Source organism: Balaenoptera borealis (genome assembly GCF_965194805.1).
Source record: "Balaenoptera borealis genome assembly, chromosome: 5".
Taxonomy (NCBI): domain Eukaryota; kingdom Metazoa; phylum Chordata; class Mammalia; order Artiodactyla; family Balaenopteridae; genus Balaenoptera; species Balaenoptera borealis.
Window position 1 is genome coordinate 65,090,208 of NC_138862.1, and position 17,435 is coordinate 65,107,642.

Genomic DNA, 17,435 nt, shown 5'->3' on the forward strand with positions numbered 1-17,435 from the left:
TCTTAAAATTGTATTCCATTTTTACTCAAATTGCTCTGGAAACCTTCATAGTTAAATATAAAAAACAAATAAAAGAACAAAAACATCCTAGTACCTCCAGCATTTGAAAGTAGAATTTGCTGGGCTGTAAACCAGTGAGTTATTTGTCATGCAGCTTAATTCTGTCATAAAATGCTAATCAGCCTGTCTGTCACTTTGCTCTTGCCCCATATCTTTTTATGAGAACATTAACATGGTTATTACAGAGCAGAGACTCATGGCTGCAAACATACTTACCGTTTATGTATATTTTTGTCCAAAAGAAAAAATCGTTGCCACCAAGAGCCCCAGACTCCTAGTTAACCATAATCCTGGTTTCTGGCATGGAGGGCTTGAGGCTGCTATACCATCTGGATGACAGTATCAGGTAGCCAGGGCCGGCATCAGCTTCCTCTTGCTCTGACCATTCATTGTGCAGGGGGCAATCTGTGAGCCCTTCCTCCTACAGAAGGGGCAACTGAGGCTTCCTTTGCAGAGCTGGAAAAAACACAGGCTGTATTTTAAATGGTTCCTTTAACAGTCCCTAGATGGAAAAACAGACGTTAGAAAGTAATTCCCCAAAGGCCTTCAGGGTTGGAATCTCTTCCCAGAAATTGAAGCAGTTAAGGACCCCAGAGAACCTCCTCTTACACATGTGCAATCAGCAGTCCAAAGCAATGCACTAATGAACAGCTGTAGGACTGGGTAATTCTTTCCAACACCTTTAAGAGGGCTTTTACCAGGGCTGTCAAGCATCTTATTATCTTAGTAACTTATCCTGTGGCCCAGGAGGAAGCTATTGTCCTGCAAAGACATGTTTTATACCACAAAATATGGACTTTGACCTGGGACAGTTCTGAATTTGAATTTTGGCTCCACTTACTCTGTAGCTCTCGAGTCACTTGTCTTTTCTGAGCCTCTAGATTCGTTGCTGTTATTGTTTGTCAAGTTGTTGTAAAGATTAATGTCTGAAAACTACTTAAAAATAATGGTAACTATTTATGACTATCCTTATTACCACTGCTGCTATTGACTTTCCATCAGAACCAAGTTTGGTGTTCAAATGCATTAACTGTATTCTAGTATGATTCCTTCTGTCTTTCATCTAGATTTCTGAGCTCTCCTGGTTTATCTGCAACTTAACTCTCCCATTCTCTATATTTTAATCTAGGCTGCCTCAGATCCTCTTTGCAAGTAGAGTAGATATTATAAGTAAATGTTTCGTTGTCTTGTCCAAAAAGTAAAGAGGGTCTCTAATATACCTGATGGTTCAATTCTTCCTTTTTGATTCCAACTAAGGTAACTAGGTGGTATCAGAGAAATCAGTCTTCGAGAACCACCTCCTTCTCCCCAGTTAGTCATGAGCCCAGAAATCTGTAATATAAACTCCACTTTGCCTAACAGCCAGACATCTGGATCAGTTATTCTCATGTTTATATATTAAACCTGATAGCTCTGAACTTGGATGAAAATGGGCAGAATGAAACAAGATTCATTAGTCATTCTTGTGTTTAGTGATCTGCAAGCACGCTATTCAGATGATTGAAAATATTTTCACTTTCCATCTGTATATCTTTCGGACTATATGGGTCTACCCTAAAGTAGAATAATAATGATGACGATAATGGCAGTAATAAACCAATATAGACATGTCAGGAATTATCAGAATTACCAAGCTGATCAGAGCAAGAGTCCACAATAGACAGGCTGTCTCCTTTGTCATACTTCTCTTTTGCTGCCACCCAGCCACTCATGGGGACAGTTCAGGGGCATCATAGTGGGGAAAAGCCTATCAGGAAGCCAGAGAAACTCTGAGCTCGCCCTTGCATGGGAGCACTCTGAGTGCTCCCTGTCTCTCCTGTGAGTGGCTGTGAGATGTCTAGGCAATCAGAAGTCGATTGTCATCACGAAGAAAATTCCTGTAAGAGTCACTTAAATTGTGTCACTCAGGAGGAGAAATCAGTACCAACAATCTCACTGACATTGCTGATTTGGAAGTCTCCAATCCCCTCCCCACTCACACTAAGCAGCTATGTTACTGCATTTACTTAGGTAGTAAAAGAAAATGGAAAATGCAGTCCCACCACTGAGCAAGCTACACTCTCACCCCAAAGCCTGCTGGCTCTTCACATACTCCCTAGTCATAAAGAGCAGCCACGAAATGTTTCAGCACATAAGTCTGAATGAATTTTACAATTCCTTTTTTTTTTTTAATGTAAGTGAATTCTCTTCTGTCCTCTCTTCAACTATCTCACTCTCCAAATGCAAACTGAGTTCCCTTTCTTTACTAAGCTTTCTTTTCATAAACACTCATTTAGGACTCACAAAAGGTGATGCTTTGCAGATGGGACCTGGTATTCTTTCCTAGTTCTGACCCGCGTCCAGTAGACAGCGATTAGTATCAGTAATAATAATAGGCCACAGATACAGACTGCTTAGCATGGATGGTCTGGTAGGTATCCAGGTAAGCAGACCTGATCTGGGAGAAGGAGTTGTTACGTGCTGCTGTATATTCTGTTCTCATGAAGAACTACTTCCTTGTAGGTCAATGTCTGCAAATTTGCCTTCTCCTCAAAGTACTCAACCTCTCCATGCATACAGGAAAGGAGGTTGTTTGGGTTTTTTGCTTTTTTTTTTTTTTTTTTTTTTTTTTAACTTTTTGGTAGTACATCTACTGTCTGTGGACTAACTCTTGAGAAAGCCCCAAACAGATCATATATTTAAGACTATCCTTTAGATACAGCAGAAGCACAATCTGGAATGGATGTTCATCCTAATCAATCCTAGTAGCTCTGAACTCAGATGAAAATGGGCAGAAGGAAGCAGGATTCAAGAAAGGAAAATGATAATGCATTTCATACTTTGTAAAAGAAGCACTGAGAGTTTGGCTCAGCTCCTACTGAACTCACTGTCAATCAGCACAACAAACCAAACAAAAAATATTCGCACACAAATGTTCAAGGAAAAAGATACACTGATGAAACTTTAAGAACCAGTTTTAGCCAAGTCTCCAAAGAAATCCAAGGTCACGGTGTTCCCTGGCTGACTACCTGACCCAACCCTAGGGCAGAGAGTATAATGCAGGGCAATCACTGGAGCTACAGGAAACAAGACACTGACTAGCAAAAGACATTGACTCTTAAATCATTATCTCTGTAAGAGATTTCAGAAATTATCAAATCCAACCTCGCTCATTTTGTAGAAGAGGAAACTGAGGCTCCAATTGTTTGAGACTCTGACCTGAGAATACTCAAGTTAGTAGCAGAAATGTACAGCAGCAGACAAGAACTCAGGTAGCATGACCCCCAGTCCAGGGCCTTCTCACATCAAGTACCAGAGAAACAGAAAGGGCAGGAGGAAAGTATAGATGGCTTGTGATACCGCCAAAGACTGAGCCCCACAATCAAATCCCTGGGATGCATGGGCAGCCAGTGTCTTCCTTAACAAGGGGAAAGAGGGCCAAATAGTACTGTACAGGTGGTAGAAATCTTTGTTTTCTATTTTGGTAATTAATCTTTAATATGATTGTATTGGATTCTGAGAATGTCTGTGGCTCTGAAAATGTCTGGAATCTTTCTTTAGGGCCAACATAGTTCCACTTCTGCAAATGTTCCACAGCACATGTTCAGAAAGCATTTTCTCTGTTTTCAGAGTATGGTACATTATAGGTTGATGCGGCTATATCAGTTAGGTCTACCTTGTTAATTATGTTTACTACGTCTTCTACATCTTTACTTACTCATTTGTCTATTTAATTTGTCAGTGAACTGAGGAAAAGTTATTAAAGCCTACTTGTACTAATGTGTTTTGGTCTATTTCTCCTTGACAGTTTTTGCTCTATTTATTTTGATGCTATGGTATTTGATTGAATGACTATTAAATCTTCACTAAGAATAGTGCCTTCATGATTTTAACATGTCCTACAACACCAACCAGAGGAGTTCAAGGTTCTTCCCATATAAATAAGAGAACAATAGTTGGAAAATTCAGTGACATTGGAGAACTGAGCCTGACTTGGACCTTCCTCTTTTATAAAGCCATCCCCTAACTACCAGGCCAAAGTGACCTTCCCTCCACTGAAACCACAAAGCATTTGAATTGCACCTCTCTCATTGCTCTTAAAACCCCCTGCCTTATGATAGTTTAAGAGCAAATTTAAAAACTTACCCTAAGGCTGGAAACTTCTTTACCTTTGTGGTCCTCATAGCACTTAGTATATTTCATTGCTTTGAGTCTAACAGATGTTTAATAAAGAGCTGATGAACTGCACTGATTAATCAAAATAATAGTTTCTATAGCCTCTAAAGCATGCTCCATGAATACAGGGTTCTCCAGAGAAACAGAATCCATAGATATATAGTTATACAGATACAGATACTAGTACACATTCCTATTCCAAGAAAGGAGATTTCTTACAAAGAATTGGCTCACACAGTTATGGAAGCTAAGAAGTCAGCAAGCTGGAGACCCAGGAAGGTGGTTATACAGTTCTAACCTGAATCCAAATCTGAAGACAGAAGAAGATCAATGTCCCAGCTTGAAGACAGTCAGACAGAACAAGTTCTTCCTTACTCAGGCTTTTGTTCTATTCAGACCTTCGATGGATTGGATGAGACCATGCTGGGAAGGATAATCTGCTTTACTCAGTCTACCAATTGCAGTGTTAATCTGGCAGAAGACCACAGACTTCCCAAAAGGCAAGAAACTCCCCAAGTACCTGGGGAGGGCAAAAGAAAAAACAGAGACAAAAGAATAGGGACACAACCTGTACCTCTGGGAGGGAGCTGTGAAGGAGGAAAAGTTTCCACACACTACGAAGCCCCTTCATTGGCAGAGATGGGGCTGGCGGGGGGGAAGCTTCGGAGTCACAGAGGAGAGCACAGCCACAGGGGTGGGGAGGGCAAAGTGAAGAGATTCCCACACAGAGGATCGGTGCCGACCAGCACTCACCAGCCCGAGAGGCTTGTCTGCTCACCCGCGGGGGCAGGCTGGGGCTGGGAGCTGAGGCTTGGGCTTCAGGGGTCAGATCCCAGGGAGAGGACTGGGGTTGGGTGCGTGAACACAGCCTGAAGGGGGCTAGTGCGACACAGCTAGCCAGGAGGGAGTCCAGGAAAAAGTCTGGAACTGTCTAAGAGGCAACAGACCATTGTTTCGGGGTGCGCGAGGAGAGGGGATTCAGAGCACCACCTAAACAAGCTCCAGAGATGGGCGTGAGCTGCGGCTATCAGCGCAGACACCAGAGACAGGCATGATACGCTAAGGCTGCTGCTGCAGCCACCAAGAAATCTGTGAGCAAGCACAGGTCTATCCACACCTCCCCTCCTGGTAGCCCGCCACGGCCAGGGTCCCGTGATCCAGGGACAACTTCCCCGGGAGAACACACAGCATGCCTCAGGCTGGTGCAACGTCACGCTGGTCTCTGCCACCGGAGGCTCACCCCGCATTCCGTACCCCTTCCTACCCCTGGCCTGAGTGAGCCAGAGCCCCCAAAGCAGTTGCTACTTTAGCCCCATCCTGTCTGAGTGAAGAACAAATGCCCTCAGGTGACCTAAACACAGAGGCGGGGCCAAATCCAAGTTGAACCACAGGAACTGTTTGAACAACGAAGAGAAAGGGAAATCTCTCCCAGCAGCCTCAGGACAGAGGATTAAATCTCCACAATCACCTTGATGTACCCTGCATCTGTGGAATACCTGAATAGACAAGAATCATGCCAAAATTGAGGCAGTGGACTTTCGGAGCAACTGTAGACTTGGGGTTCGCTTTCTGCATCTAATTTGTTTCTAGTTTTATGTTTATCTTAGTTTAGTACTTAGACTTCATTATCATTGGTAGATTTGTTTACTGATTGGTTGCTCTCTTTTTTTTTTAATATAAAGATATGTATTTTTTTTCCTTTTTCTCTTTTTGTGAGTGTGTATGTATATGCTTCATTGTGTGATTTTTGTCTGTATAGCTCTGCTTTAACCATTTGTCCTAGGGTTCCGTATGACCATTTTTGTTTTGTTTTGTTTTGGTTTTCTTAGTATAGTTTTTAGCGCTGGTTATCATTGGTGGATGTGTTTTTTGGTTTGGTTGCTCTCTTCTTTTTTTCTTCTTTACACTTTATTACTTTTTAATTATTTTATTTTTAATAATTTGTTTCATTTTTTATTTAAATAACTTTATTTTATTTTATTTTTTTCTTTCTTTCTTTCTTTTTCTCCCTTATCTTCTGAGCCGTGTGGCTGACACGGTCTTGGCGTTACAGCCAGGTGTCAGGCATGAGCCTTTGAGGTGGGAGAGCCGAGTTCAGGACATTGGTCCACCAGAGACCTCCCGGCTCCACGTACTATCAAATGGCGAAAACTCTCCCAGAGATCTCCATCTGAACGCTAACACCCAGCTCACTCAATGACCAGCAAGCTACAGTGTTGGACATCCTATGCCAAAAAACCAGCAAGACAGGCACAACCCCACCCATTAGCAGAGAGGCTGCCTAAAATCATAAGGTCACAGACACCCCAAAACACACCACTGGATGTGGTCCTGCCCACAAGAAAGACAAGATTCAGCCCCATCCAGCAGAACACAGGCAATAGTCCCCTCCACCAGGAAGCCTACACAACCCACTGAGCCAACCTTAGCCACTGGGGGCAGACACCAAAAACAACACGAACTACAAACATGCAGCCTGCGAAAAGGAGACACCAAACACAGCAAGTTAAGCAAAATGAAGAGACAGAGAAACACACAGCAGATGAAGGAGCAAGGTAAAAACTCACCAGACCAAAAAAATGAAGAGGAAATAGGCAGTCTACCAGAAAAAGAATCCAGAGTAATGATAGTAAAGGTGATCCAAAATTTTGGAAATAGAATGGAGAAAAAACAAGAAACGTTTAACAAGGACCTAGAAGAACTAAAGAGCAAACAAACAATGATGAACAACACAATAAATGAAATTTAAAATTCTCTACAAGGAATAAATAGCAGAATAACTGAGGCAAAAGAATAGATAAGTGACCTGGAAGGTAAAATAGTGGAAATAACTACCACAGAGCAGAATGAAGAAAAAAGAATGAAAAGAATTGAGGACAGTCTCAGAGACCTCCGGGACAACATTACATGCACCAATATTCGAATTACAGGGGTCCTAAAAGAAGAAGAGAAAAGAAAAAAAGACTGAGAAAATATTTGAAGAGATTATAGTTGAAAACTTCCCTAATATGGTAAAAGAAATAGTCAATCAAGTCCAGGAAGCACAGAGAGTCCGATACAGGATAAATCCAAGGAGAAACACACCAAGACACATATTAATCAAACTATCAAAAATTAAATACAAAGAAAAATATTTAAAGCAGCAAGGGAAAAGCAACAAATAACATACAAGGGAATCCTCATAAGGTTAACAGCTGATCTTTCAGCAGAAACTCTGCAAGCCAGAAGGGAGTGGCAGGACATATTTAAGTGATGAAAGGGAAAAACCTACCACCAAGATTACTCTACCCAGCAAGGTTCTCATTCAGATTCGATGGAGAATTAAAACCTTTACAGACAAGCAAAAGCTAAGAGAATTCAGCACCACCAAATCAGCTTTACAAGAAATGCTAAAGGAACTTCTCTAGGCAGGAAACACAAGAGAAGGAAATGACCTACAAAACTAAACCCAAAACAATTAAGAAAATGGTAATAGGAACTTATGTATCGATAACTTAAATGTAAATGGATTAAATGCTCCAACCAAAGGACACAGATTGGCTGAATGGATACAAAAACAAGACCTGCATATATGCTGTCTACAAGAGACCCACTTCAGACCTAGGGACACATACAGAATGAAAATGAGGGTATGGAAAAAGATATTCCATGCAAATGGAAATCAAAAGAAAGCTGGAGTAGCAATTCTCATATCAGACAAAATAGACTTTAAAATAAAGACTATTACAAGTGACAAAGAAGGACACTACATAATGATCAAAGGATCAATACAAGAAGAAGATAGAATAATTGTAAATATTTATGCATCCAACATAGGAGCACCTCAATACATAAGGCAGATGCTAACAGTCATAAAAGGGGAAATTGACAGTAACACAGTCATAGTAGGGGACTTTAACACCTCACCTTCACCAATGGACAGATCATCCAAAATGAAATAAATTAGGAAACACAAGTTTAAATGATACATTAAACAAGATGGAATTAACTGATATTTATAGGACATTCCATCCAAAAACAACAGAATACACTTTCTTCTCAAGTGCTCATGGAACATTCTCCAGGAGAGATCATATCTTGGGTCACAAATCAAGCCTTGGTAAATTTAAGAAAACTGAAATCATATCAACTATCTTTTCCAACCACAACACTATGAGACCAGATATCAACTACAGGAAAAAATCATTAAAAAATACAAACACATGGGCTTCCCTGGTGGCGCAGTGGTTGAGAATCTGCCTGCCAATGCAGGGGACATGGGTTCAAGCCCTGGTCTGGGAGGATCCCACATGCCACGGAGCGACTAGGCCCATGTGCCACAGTTACTGAGCCTGCGCATCTGGAGCCTGTGCTCCGCAACAAGAGAGGCCGCGATAGTGAGAGGCCCGCGCACTGCGATGAAGAGTGGCCCCCACTTGCCGCAACTAGAGAAAGCCCTCACACAGAAACGAAGACCCAACACAGCCATAAATAAATAAATAAATAAATAAAAATTAAAAAAAAAAAGCCTTACCCTGTTTGTTTTAAAAAAAAAAAAAAAGAATTTGGTCAAAAAAAAAAAAATACAAACACATGCAGGCTAAACAATACACTACTAAATAACCAAGAGATCACTGAAGAAATCAAAGAGGAAATCAAAAAATACCTAGAAACAAGTGACAATGAAAACACGACAACCCAAAGCCTATGGGATGCAGCAAAAGCAGCTCTAAGAGGGAAGTTTACAGCAATACAAACCTATCTCAAGAAACAAGAAACATCTCAAATAAACAACCTAACCTTACACCTAAAGCATTTAGAGAAAGAAGAAAAAAAAACCCCAAAGTCAGCAGAAGGAAAGAAATCATAAAGATCAGATCAGAAACAAATGAAAAAGAAATGAAGGAAATGATAGCAAAGATCAATAAAACTAAAAGCTGGTTCTTTGACAAGATAAACAAAATTGATAAACCATTAGCCAGACTCATCAAGAAAAAAAGGGAGAAGACTCAAATCAGTAGAATTAGAAGTGAAAAAGAAGTAACAACTGACATTGCAGAAATACAAAGGATCATGAGAGATTACTACAAGCAACTATAGGCCAATAAAATGGACAACCTGGAAGAAATGGACAAATTCTTAGAGAAGCACATCCTTCTGAGATTGAACCAGGAAGAAATAGAAAATATAAACAGACCAATCACAAGCATTGAAATTGAGACTGTGATTACAAATAAATCTTCCAACAAACAAAAGTCCAGGACCAGATGGCTTCACAGAAGAATTCTATCAAAATTTAGAGAAGAGCTAACACCTATCCTTCTCAAACTCTTCCAAAATATAGCAGAGGGAGGAACACTCCCAAACTCATTCTACAAGGCCACCATCACCCTGATACCAAAACCAGATGAAGATGTCACAAAGAAAGAAAACTGCAGGCCAGTATCACTGCTGAACATAGATGTAAAAATCCTCAACAAAATACTAGCAAACAGTATCCAACAGCACATTAAAAGGATCATACACCATCATCAAGTGGAGTTTATCACAGGAATGCAAGGATTCTTCAATATACGCAAATCAATCAATGTGATAAACCATATTTACAAATTGAAGGAGAAAAACCATATGATCATCTCAATAGATGCAGAAAAAGATTTCGATAAAATTCAACACCCATTTATGATAAAAACCCTCCAGAGAGTAGGCATAGAGGGAATTTACCTCAACATAATAAAGGCCATATATGACAAACCCACAGCCAATATCGTTCTCAATGGTGAAAGACTGAAACCATATCCTCTAAGATCAGGAACAAGACAAGGTTGTCCACTCTCACCACTATTATTTCACATAGTTTTGGAAGTTTTAGCCACAGCAATCAGAGAAGAAAAAGAAATAAAAGAAATCCAAATCAGAAAAGAAGAAGTAAAACTGTCACTGTTTGCAGATGACATGATACTATACATAGAGAATCCTAAAGATGCTACCAGAAACCTACTAGCACTAATCAATGAATTTGGTAAAGTAGCAGGATATAAAATTAATGTACAGAAATCTCTTGCATTCCTATACACTAATAATGAAAAATCTGAAAGAGAAATTAAGGAAACAGTCCCATTTACCACTGCAACAAAAAGAATAAAATACCTAGGAATAAACCTACCTAAGGAGACAAAAGACCTGTATGCAGAAAACTATAAGACACTGATGAAAGAAATTAAAAATGATACAAACAGATGGAAAGATATACCATGTTCTTGGATTGGAAGAATCAACATTGTGAAAATGACTATACTACCCAAAGCAATCTACAGAATCAATGCAATCCCTATCCAACTACCAATGGCATTTGTCACAGAACTAGAACAAAAAATTTCACAATTTGTATGGAGACACAAAAGACCCCGAATAGCCAAAGCAATCTTGAGAAAGAAAAACGGACTGGGAGGAATCAGGCTCCCGGACTCCAGACTATACTACAAAGCTACAGCAATCAAGACAGTATGGTACTGGCACAAAAACAGAAATATAGATCAACAGAACAGGATAGAAAGCCCAGAGACAAATCCACGCACATATGGTCACCTTATTTTTGATAAAGGAGGCAAGAATATACAATGGCGAAAAGACAGCCTCTTCAATAAATGGTGCTGGGAAAACTGGACATCCACATGTAAAAGAATGAAATTAGAACACTCCCTAACACCATACACAAAAATAAACTCAAAATGGATTAAAAACCTAAATATAAGGCCACACGCTAGAAAACTCTTAGAGGAAAACATAGGCAGAACACTCTATGACATAAATCATAGCAAGATCCTTTTTGACTCACCTCCTAGAGAAATGGAAATAAAAACAAAAATAAACAAATGGGACCTAATGAAACTTAAAAGCTTTTGCACAGCAAAGGAAACCATAAACAAGACCAAAAGACAACCCTCAGAATGGGAGAAAGTATTTGCAAATGAAACAACGGACAAAGGATTAATCTGCAAAATATACAAGCAGCTCATGAGCTCAATGCCAAAAACAAACAACCCAATCCAAAAATGGGCAGAAGACCTAAGTAGACATTTCTCCAAAGAAGGTATACAGATTGCCAACAAACACCTGAAAGAATGCTCAACATCACCAATCATTAGAGAAATGCAAATCAAAACTACAGTGAGGTATCACCTGACACCAGTCAGAATGGCCATCATCACAAAATGTACAAACAATAAATGCTGGAGAGGGTGTGGAGAAAAGGGAACCCTCTTGCACTGCTGGTGGGAATATAAATTGATACAGCCACTATGGAGAACAGTATGGAGGTTCCTTAAAAAACTAAAAATAGAACTACCATACGACCCAGCAATCCCACTACTGGGCATATATCCTGAGAAAACCATCATTCAAAAAGAGTCATGTACCACAATATTCATTGTAGCTCTATTTACAATAGCCAGGATATGGAAGCAACCTAAGTGTCCATTATCAGAGGAATGGATAAAGAAGATGTGGCACATATATACAATGGAATATTACTCAGCCATAGAAAGAAACGAAATTGAGTTATTTGTAATGAGGTGGATGGACCTATAGTCTGTCATACAGAGTGAAGTCCGAAAGAGAAAAACAAATACTGTATGCTAACACACATATATGGAATCTAAAAAAAAAAAAAATGGTTCTGAAGAACCTAGGGGCAGGACACGAACAAAGACGCAAGATGTAGAGAATGGACTTGAGGACACGGTGAGGGGGAAGGGTAAGCTGGGACGAAGTAGGAGAGTGGCATGGACATATATACACTACCAAATGTAAAATAGATAGCTAGTGGGAAGCAGTTGCATAGCACAGGGAGATCAGCTCGGTGCTTTGTGACCACCTAAAGGGGTGGGATAGGGAGGATGGGAGGGAGACGCAAGAGAGAGGGGATATGGGGATATATGTATATGTATAGCTGATTCAATTTATTATAACGTAGAAACTAACACACCATTGTAAAGCAATTATACTCCAATCATGATGTTAATAAATAAATAAATAATGGGACATTGTTATGGTTTGTTTCTCTCTAGTGGAACAAGGGCCAAATAGATAAAAGTTTGGTTTTTAAAAAAAAAAATGACTATTAACAGAACATCTTATCCTCTTGCTTTAATTAAAAAAAAAAAATGCTAGAGGTAAGACTCTGGCAGGAAGTGCTTATTTTGTTAACTCTAAAAGTACCCTTAACTACAGAAAGGACAGCCCGAAAGGCCCTTCATTCTGGTAGTGAGACCAGTGCAAGGTCATGTTCTGATTAGTACTGAAGCTAGAGAGAATATGCTGATCTATGTCTAAGGTCTACAGCTTCAAAACTTGCTTCAAATTATATTTTCATGAAATGGAGAAATAAGCAATCCACATCTGTCCACATCTAGTCACTTTTTAAAAGAGCATTGTAGTTTGGTATTCAGAACAATGTCAAATGAACTGTAAACTTTAATCATTCTGAACCAGCCGGGCTGGGAACTCTTGGTGTCCAGGTCAGTGTTCCAAGATCTTGTATGACATGGTGGCAGCTGCTGAAATTCCAGGTATAGCTTCTAGATAAAAAATAATTGGTTTTTACAACAGTATTTCTCAATAAATCTCTGGCTATCGGACACTTTTCGTGGTTGTCGCTGTTGTTGTAGTTTTAATGTTCAGCCCACTATAATCCTACCGCACATGGTCAGTAGGTATCTTGCACTAAATGCAACTGACCGTGGGTGTAACACAACCCCCGTATTGGTCTAGGCTCTATTAAATGAGACAACGTCACTGATCATCTGCATGGATTTCACAGCAACGTCAAACTGCTATAAAATGTCTAAATGTTCTCGATCTCTGTATTTTTCTCACCAGAGACTGGAAACAGTTCGCATATTGGCCCTGGTCTACAGAATTCACTTTTGGAAGCACTGTATAGATGTGCCTTGACCATCTGAGTCACTTTCAGTGGCCGTGAATATGCCATGAGACGAAGGAAGAAAAGGAGGCCACCGAGTAGAGACAGAGGGAAGGTTCTCTATGGGAGAGGAAATATGGTTGAATCAATACTTTCTGTCAGCACAGCCAAGCAGAATTCCAGTTCTGTGAAAAGAGGGCCCCTCTCCCAGGCCTCCCATAAGCAAACGCCAGCTCCAGCCTGCAGCAATCACACTCCAAGTGTCTGCAAACATAGGGTCCCATGGCCAAATCCATGAAGAACTCAAACATATGTGAAATGGTTTTAGGCTCACTGCCTTTTTTCCCAAGCTGGCTTGGCCTGTCCCCAAAAGAGAGTCAGAAATCACTCAGCCGTAGCGATGTGTTTGAAAGCACTTCAGGGGAGCCCCCATCCTTCCCACAAAAGCTGAGGGCTTTAGGGAAAAAAAAAAAAAAAAACAACTCTAAATTCACTTATTCCTCCTGAAGACAATTTTTTCTACATTTTATCATTTCTGAAATTGGTATGCATGTTATAGCCAATGTGTACACTTAGTACAGCAGTGTTCCATTTTTTTGCTCCTACCGTTTTTAAATTGATATTTTATATTTAATGGTATTTTTGAAATGGAGGAAATTAGGTATATAATTTCATTGTAAATCAAAAGCCTATGATATTTTATTTTGCTTAAGCAGCCTTGTTTTAGGGAAATATACATCAAGAAAAGAATGAAGGCACTGGTCAGCCCATCTGACAGATTTCAATAACACGAATGTATTTACTGAGATCCTGCCATGTGCCAGGTATGTAACAGCTTCACCTGTATTAACTCATTTAAACCTTATAATGACCTTCTGTGGTTGGTGGTCATCTTACAGATGAGGAAAATGAGGCATAGAGAGGTTAAAATTTTTTTCCCAAGATCACACAGCTAGAAAGTGTTGGAGCCAAGGTTCAAACCAATGGTTCAAACTGATGTTGATTTTGGACTTCTCAATAAAATCACCTAATCAGCTTACTGATAAAGCAAAGTTGAAGTTCATCACTTACTATAATAAGGAAGAATACGCCCTTGACAAGACTCTTATTTTCTAGGAGGGATATTTATGAGGTTTGGGAGTCTGGTTTAAGGCAAGTATTTCAATGCAGGGGCCGGATTCAGACTGGCCCAACTTCCTGACATAGTAGTTTAGGGTTGGTTGACACAGCAAGGAAATGGTTCCAAGAGTCTTAAAGCATCAACAGTGGTTTGATGAGTCTGATAAAGTGATTTATACTGTCCTGAAAGGGGGTTATTTCCTCTGATGAGAGATGGTTGAATCATCTTTTTTTCATATAAATGGATTTTCAGGAAGTTCTTTAACCAAATCATAATTATTTGCAACATGATGTTCCTGGGTAAGAGTCTCCTGAAATCAGGTGATTTTAATGCAGACAGTGAGCTGTGTGGCTGCAGATGGTTTGTGTTCTCACCAGGTGGTTGCCATCTGATATGGACTGAAATGTGTCCCCTCCAAATCCATATGTTGAAGCCCTACCCTCCCACCCCACCACCACCACAAAGTGTCTATATTTGGAGATGGGGTTTTTAGGGGGAATTTAGATTAAATGAGGTAATATGGGTGGGGTCCTAACCAGATAAGATTGGTGGCCCTAGAAGAGGAAAACAAAGAGATCTTGTTTTCTCTCCCTCTTCCCCCCTCTTTGTGTGTGTGTGTGTGTGTCTCTCTCTCTCCCCCCTCCCTCTTTCTATGTGCACTGAAGAAACGCCATGTGAGCACACAGAGAGAAGCCAGCTATCTGCAAGCCAAGAGAGATCTAACCCAATCATGCTGGCACTCTGATCTCTGACTTCCAGCCTCCAGAATTGTGAGAAAATAAATTTCTGTTGTTTAAGCCATCCAGTCTATAGTGGTTTGTTATGCTCACCCAAGCTAGCTAATACACCATCCATACTCATAAACATTCACTTACACAGTCTCAGCTTCCCTTGCTGAGTGGCTGCAAGAATTCAATGAAATCACGTATGTCAATAAGCCTTGTAAGCTGTGGAGCGCTGTATGAACATTAGCTCACAGCATTGTTAATAGTAGACGTCCCTGCGGTTCCTGACTTCTTGAAGGCTCAATACTTGGGCCAGAGCTCAATGACATGGTTGAGTAAAGCAACTGAGCCTAGCAGTTCTCTGAGGCAAGACTCACCTTGGGTTAATTAGGAAGGTTAGCAAAGGGATCGAAGAACAACTTGGGCACCAGGAAAATCCACATTCTCTGTATTCCTGACAAAATGAACACCCAGCTGTGAATTTATTGACTCTCCCTTAAGAAGTTCTAATGGAATAAATTTTGCCTTCTTGGTGCCTGCTAATTAGACAATTATTTAACTCTGTTTCTTTTTTTAATGACTCTCTGCTGTTGTTTGAAGACTTCTGTCTATTATTTGTAATAAAAACCTCTGTCACATTTTTGCCTCATTATCCTTAACAAATAGTACATTCCCCAGCCCCAATCCCTGGTTCCCTTAGTGCTCCCTCCCCCAGCACCTCACCAGTCTACAGTGCCCAGAGTTTCAAAGACCAGCTGTTATCATTTTGTTGGCTGAGAATTTTAGAAACTTCTATCACAGGAACAAGACTCCATGGGGGCTGTTGAATTAAATATCAGTTCTTCAAACAGGAATTCGCTCAAAGAACAAAAGCAGCAGGAAGACAAGCGACAAATACAGGCAAGTGCTGCAGTTCTCCCACTCAGTGACTGGCAAACTGGCCCTCTCTCCCTTCCCTGGCACCCTGAGACTGGAATTCCTAGGCCTGTGGCCACATTTGGCCATGGAGAGTCATACAACTGTTCCCACGGCTGGAGATCAAGCCCAGCCCAGCCCCAGGGTCACTCATTCTTTCATCAGAACATGAGTACATTCAAAGAAGATGACCCTTTTCACCATCTCCCGCAGTTGGCCTCATCTGAGCGTTTCAAAGGTTTTCCACTGAACCACTCTTTCTTCAGAAGGGAGAAGAGGGAAAATAAGAAAGTCAAAGAATGAACATTTGCTGAGCCCTATGATTTGTCATTATCTGCCTGCCACGGAGAGTAATGGACAGAGCACAGCAGTATAGAGACTAGATCCTTGCTACTCAAAGCACGGCCAAGGTTGGCTTCACGAGGGTGAGACCTATGCCGTCACACAGGGCCCTTCACTCACGATGGTCACACTTGGTTTGATCCTCTGCTGTTTTGAAATGCTTAATAATTTTACCTTTCAACTTGTGTTTTGTAAATGAAATCCAGTGGTACACGGAGCATGCTCACAAGCTGAGGCGATATGGGCAACATGCATATTTACTGTTCCCAGATGCACCTTCACATATGGCATTTGAGGTATCCATAAGCACTGAGTTCCAGCGGGCCCACAACGTGGGAGTTCAACAAGGCTCAAAGCAAGTACAAGGTGAGCATGTTAAGTCCAGGACTGAGCAAGCCAGAGTGCCGGCAGCCCCAAGAAACCACACTTGCCTTCGCACCAGGATCTACTTTGGAAATGGCAATCTAAGAAACACAAACTACCAAAGAACCATATCTTCAGATCTTTTCTTACTCACATCACATCCCTATGTTAACCAGCCACTTATGCTGAAAATGATGATGCGGAAAGACAAGGAAAAACAGAAGGTAGGGCAACCCACAGTTCCTCGTTTGTCCAGTCCTTCCTCATCAGGAGGGGAAAGCAGAGAACACTGTGGACTGTGAGTGCATCAAGAAGTGAAGTGAAAACAGGTGACCTAGGTGAGGACAAAATACAGATGGATGCATGAGCAATGGAGCTGAACTGTGTAATTCTGGTGATTCCACATACGAGTTCAATGCTCTTACATTTGTATTTAAAAGTGACATTGTACAATTTAAAGCTAAATGGCAAATTTCATGCTAATATTTTAAAACTTTAGTTTTCCTTTACATAGTGCTACATTAAATAACAAAACACACCATGACAAGCTGAAAGTGAGACCCTGGAAGAAGGAAAAAGCTCTATATTTTAGTATCTTTAACAACACTTTCTTACCGCTGTTTCAGCAAAGGGCCCCGAGTTTTCACTGTGCACGAAGCCCTCGGTGCTCAACCTGCGGGCAGGCAGCAGCGAATGACTTGGGAGCTGGTTAGAAACGCAGCATCCCTGGCCCCTCATCAGATTCTCATTTAAACACAACCCCCAGGTGACCTGCATGCAATGTGTGCATTAAAGCTTGAGAAGCCCAGGATTAGAGAATCTTTTCAGTGATTCACAGGTGTCCACTATGGAG

At 40.7% G+C, this 17,435-nt stretch overlaps 1 long non-coding RNA gene across 1 annotated transcript in view; it reads right to left on the reverse strand.

Annotated features, from left to right (window-relative positions):
* Positions 1 to 17,435, reverse strand: part of LOC309630067 — a 124,324-nt gene that overhangs the window by 7,828 nt on the left and 99,061 nt on the right. The window contains exon 2 of the long non-coding RNA XR_014245402.1: positions 277 to 516. This is a non-coding gene — a long non-coding RNA (uncharacterized lncRNA). The remainder of the gene's footprint in view (positions 1 to 276; positions 517 to 17,435) is intronic.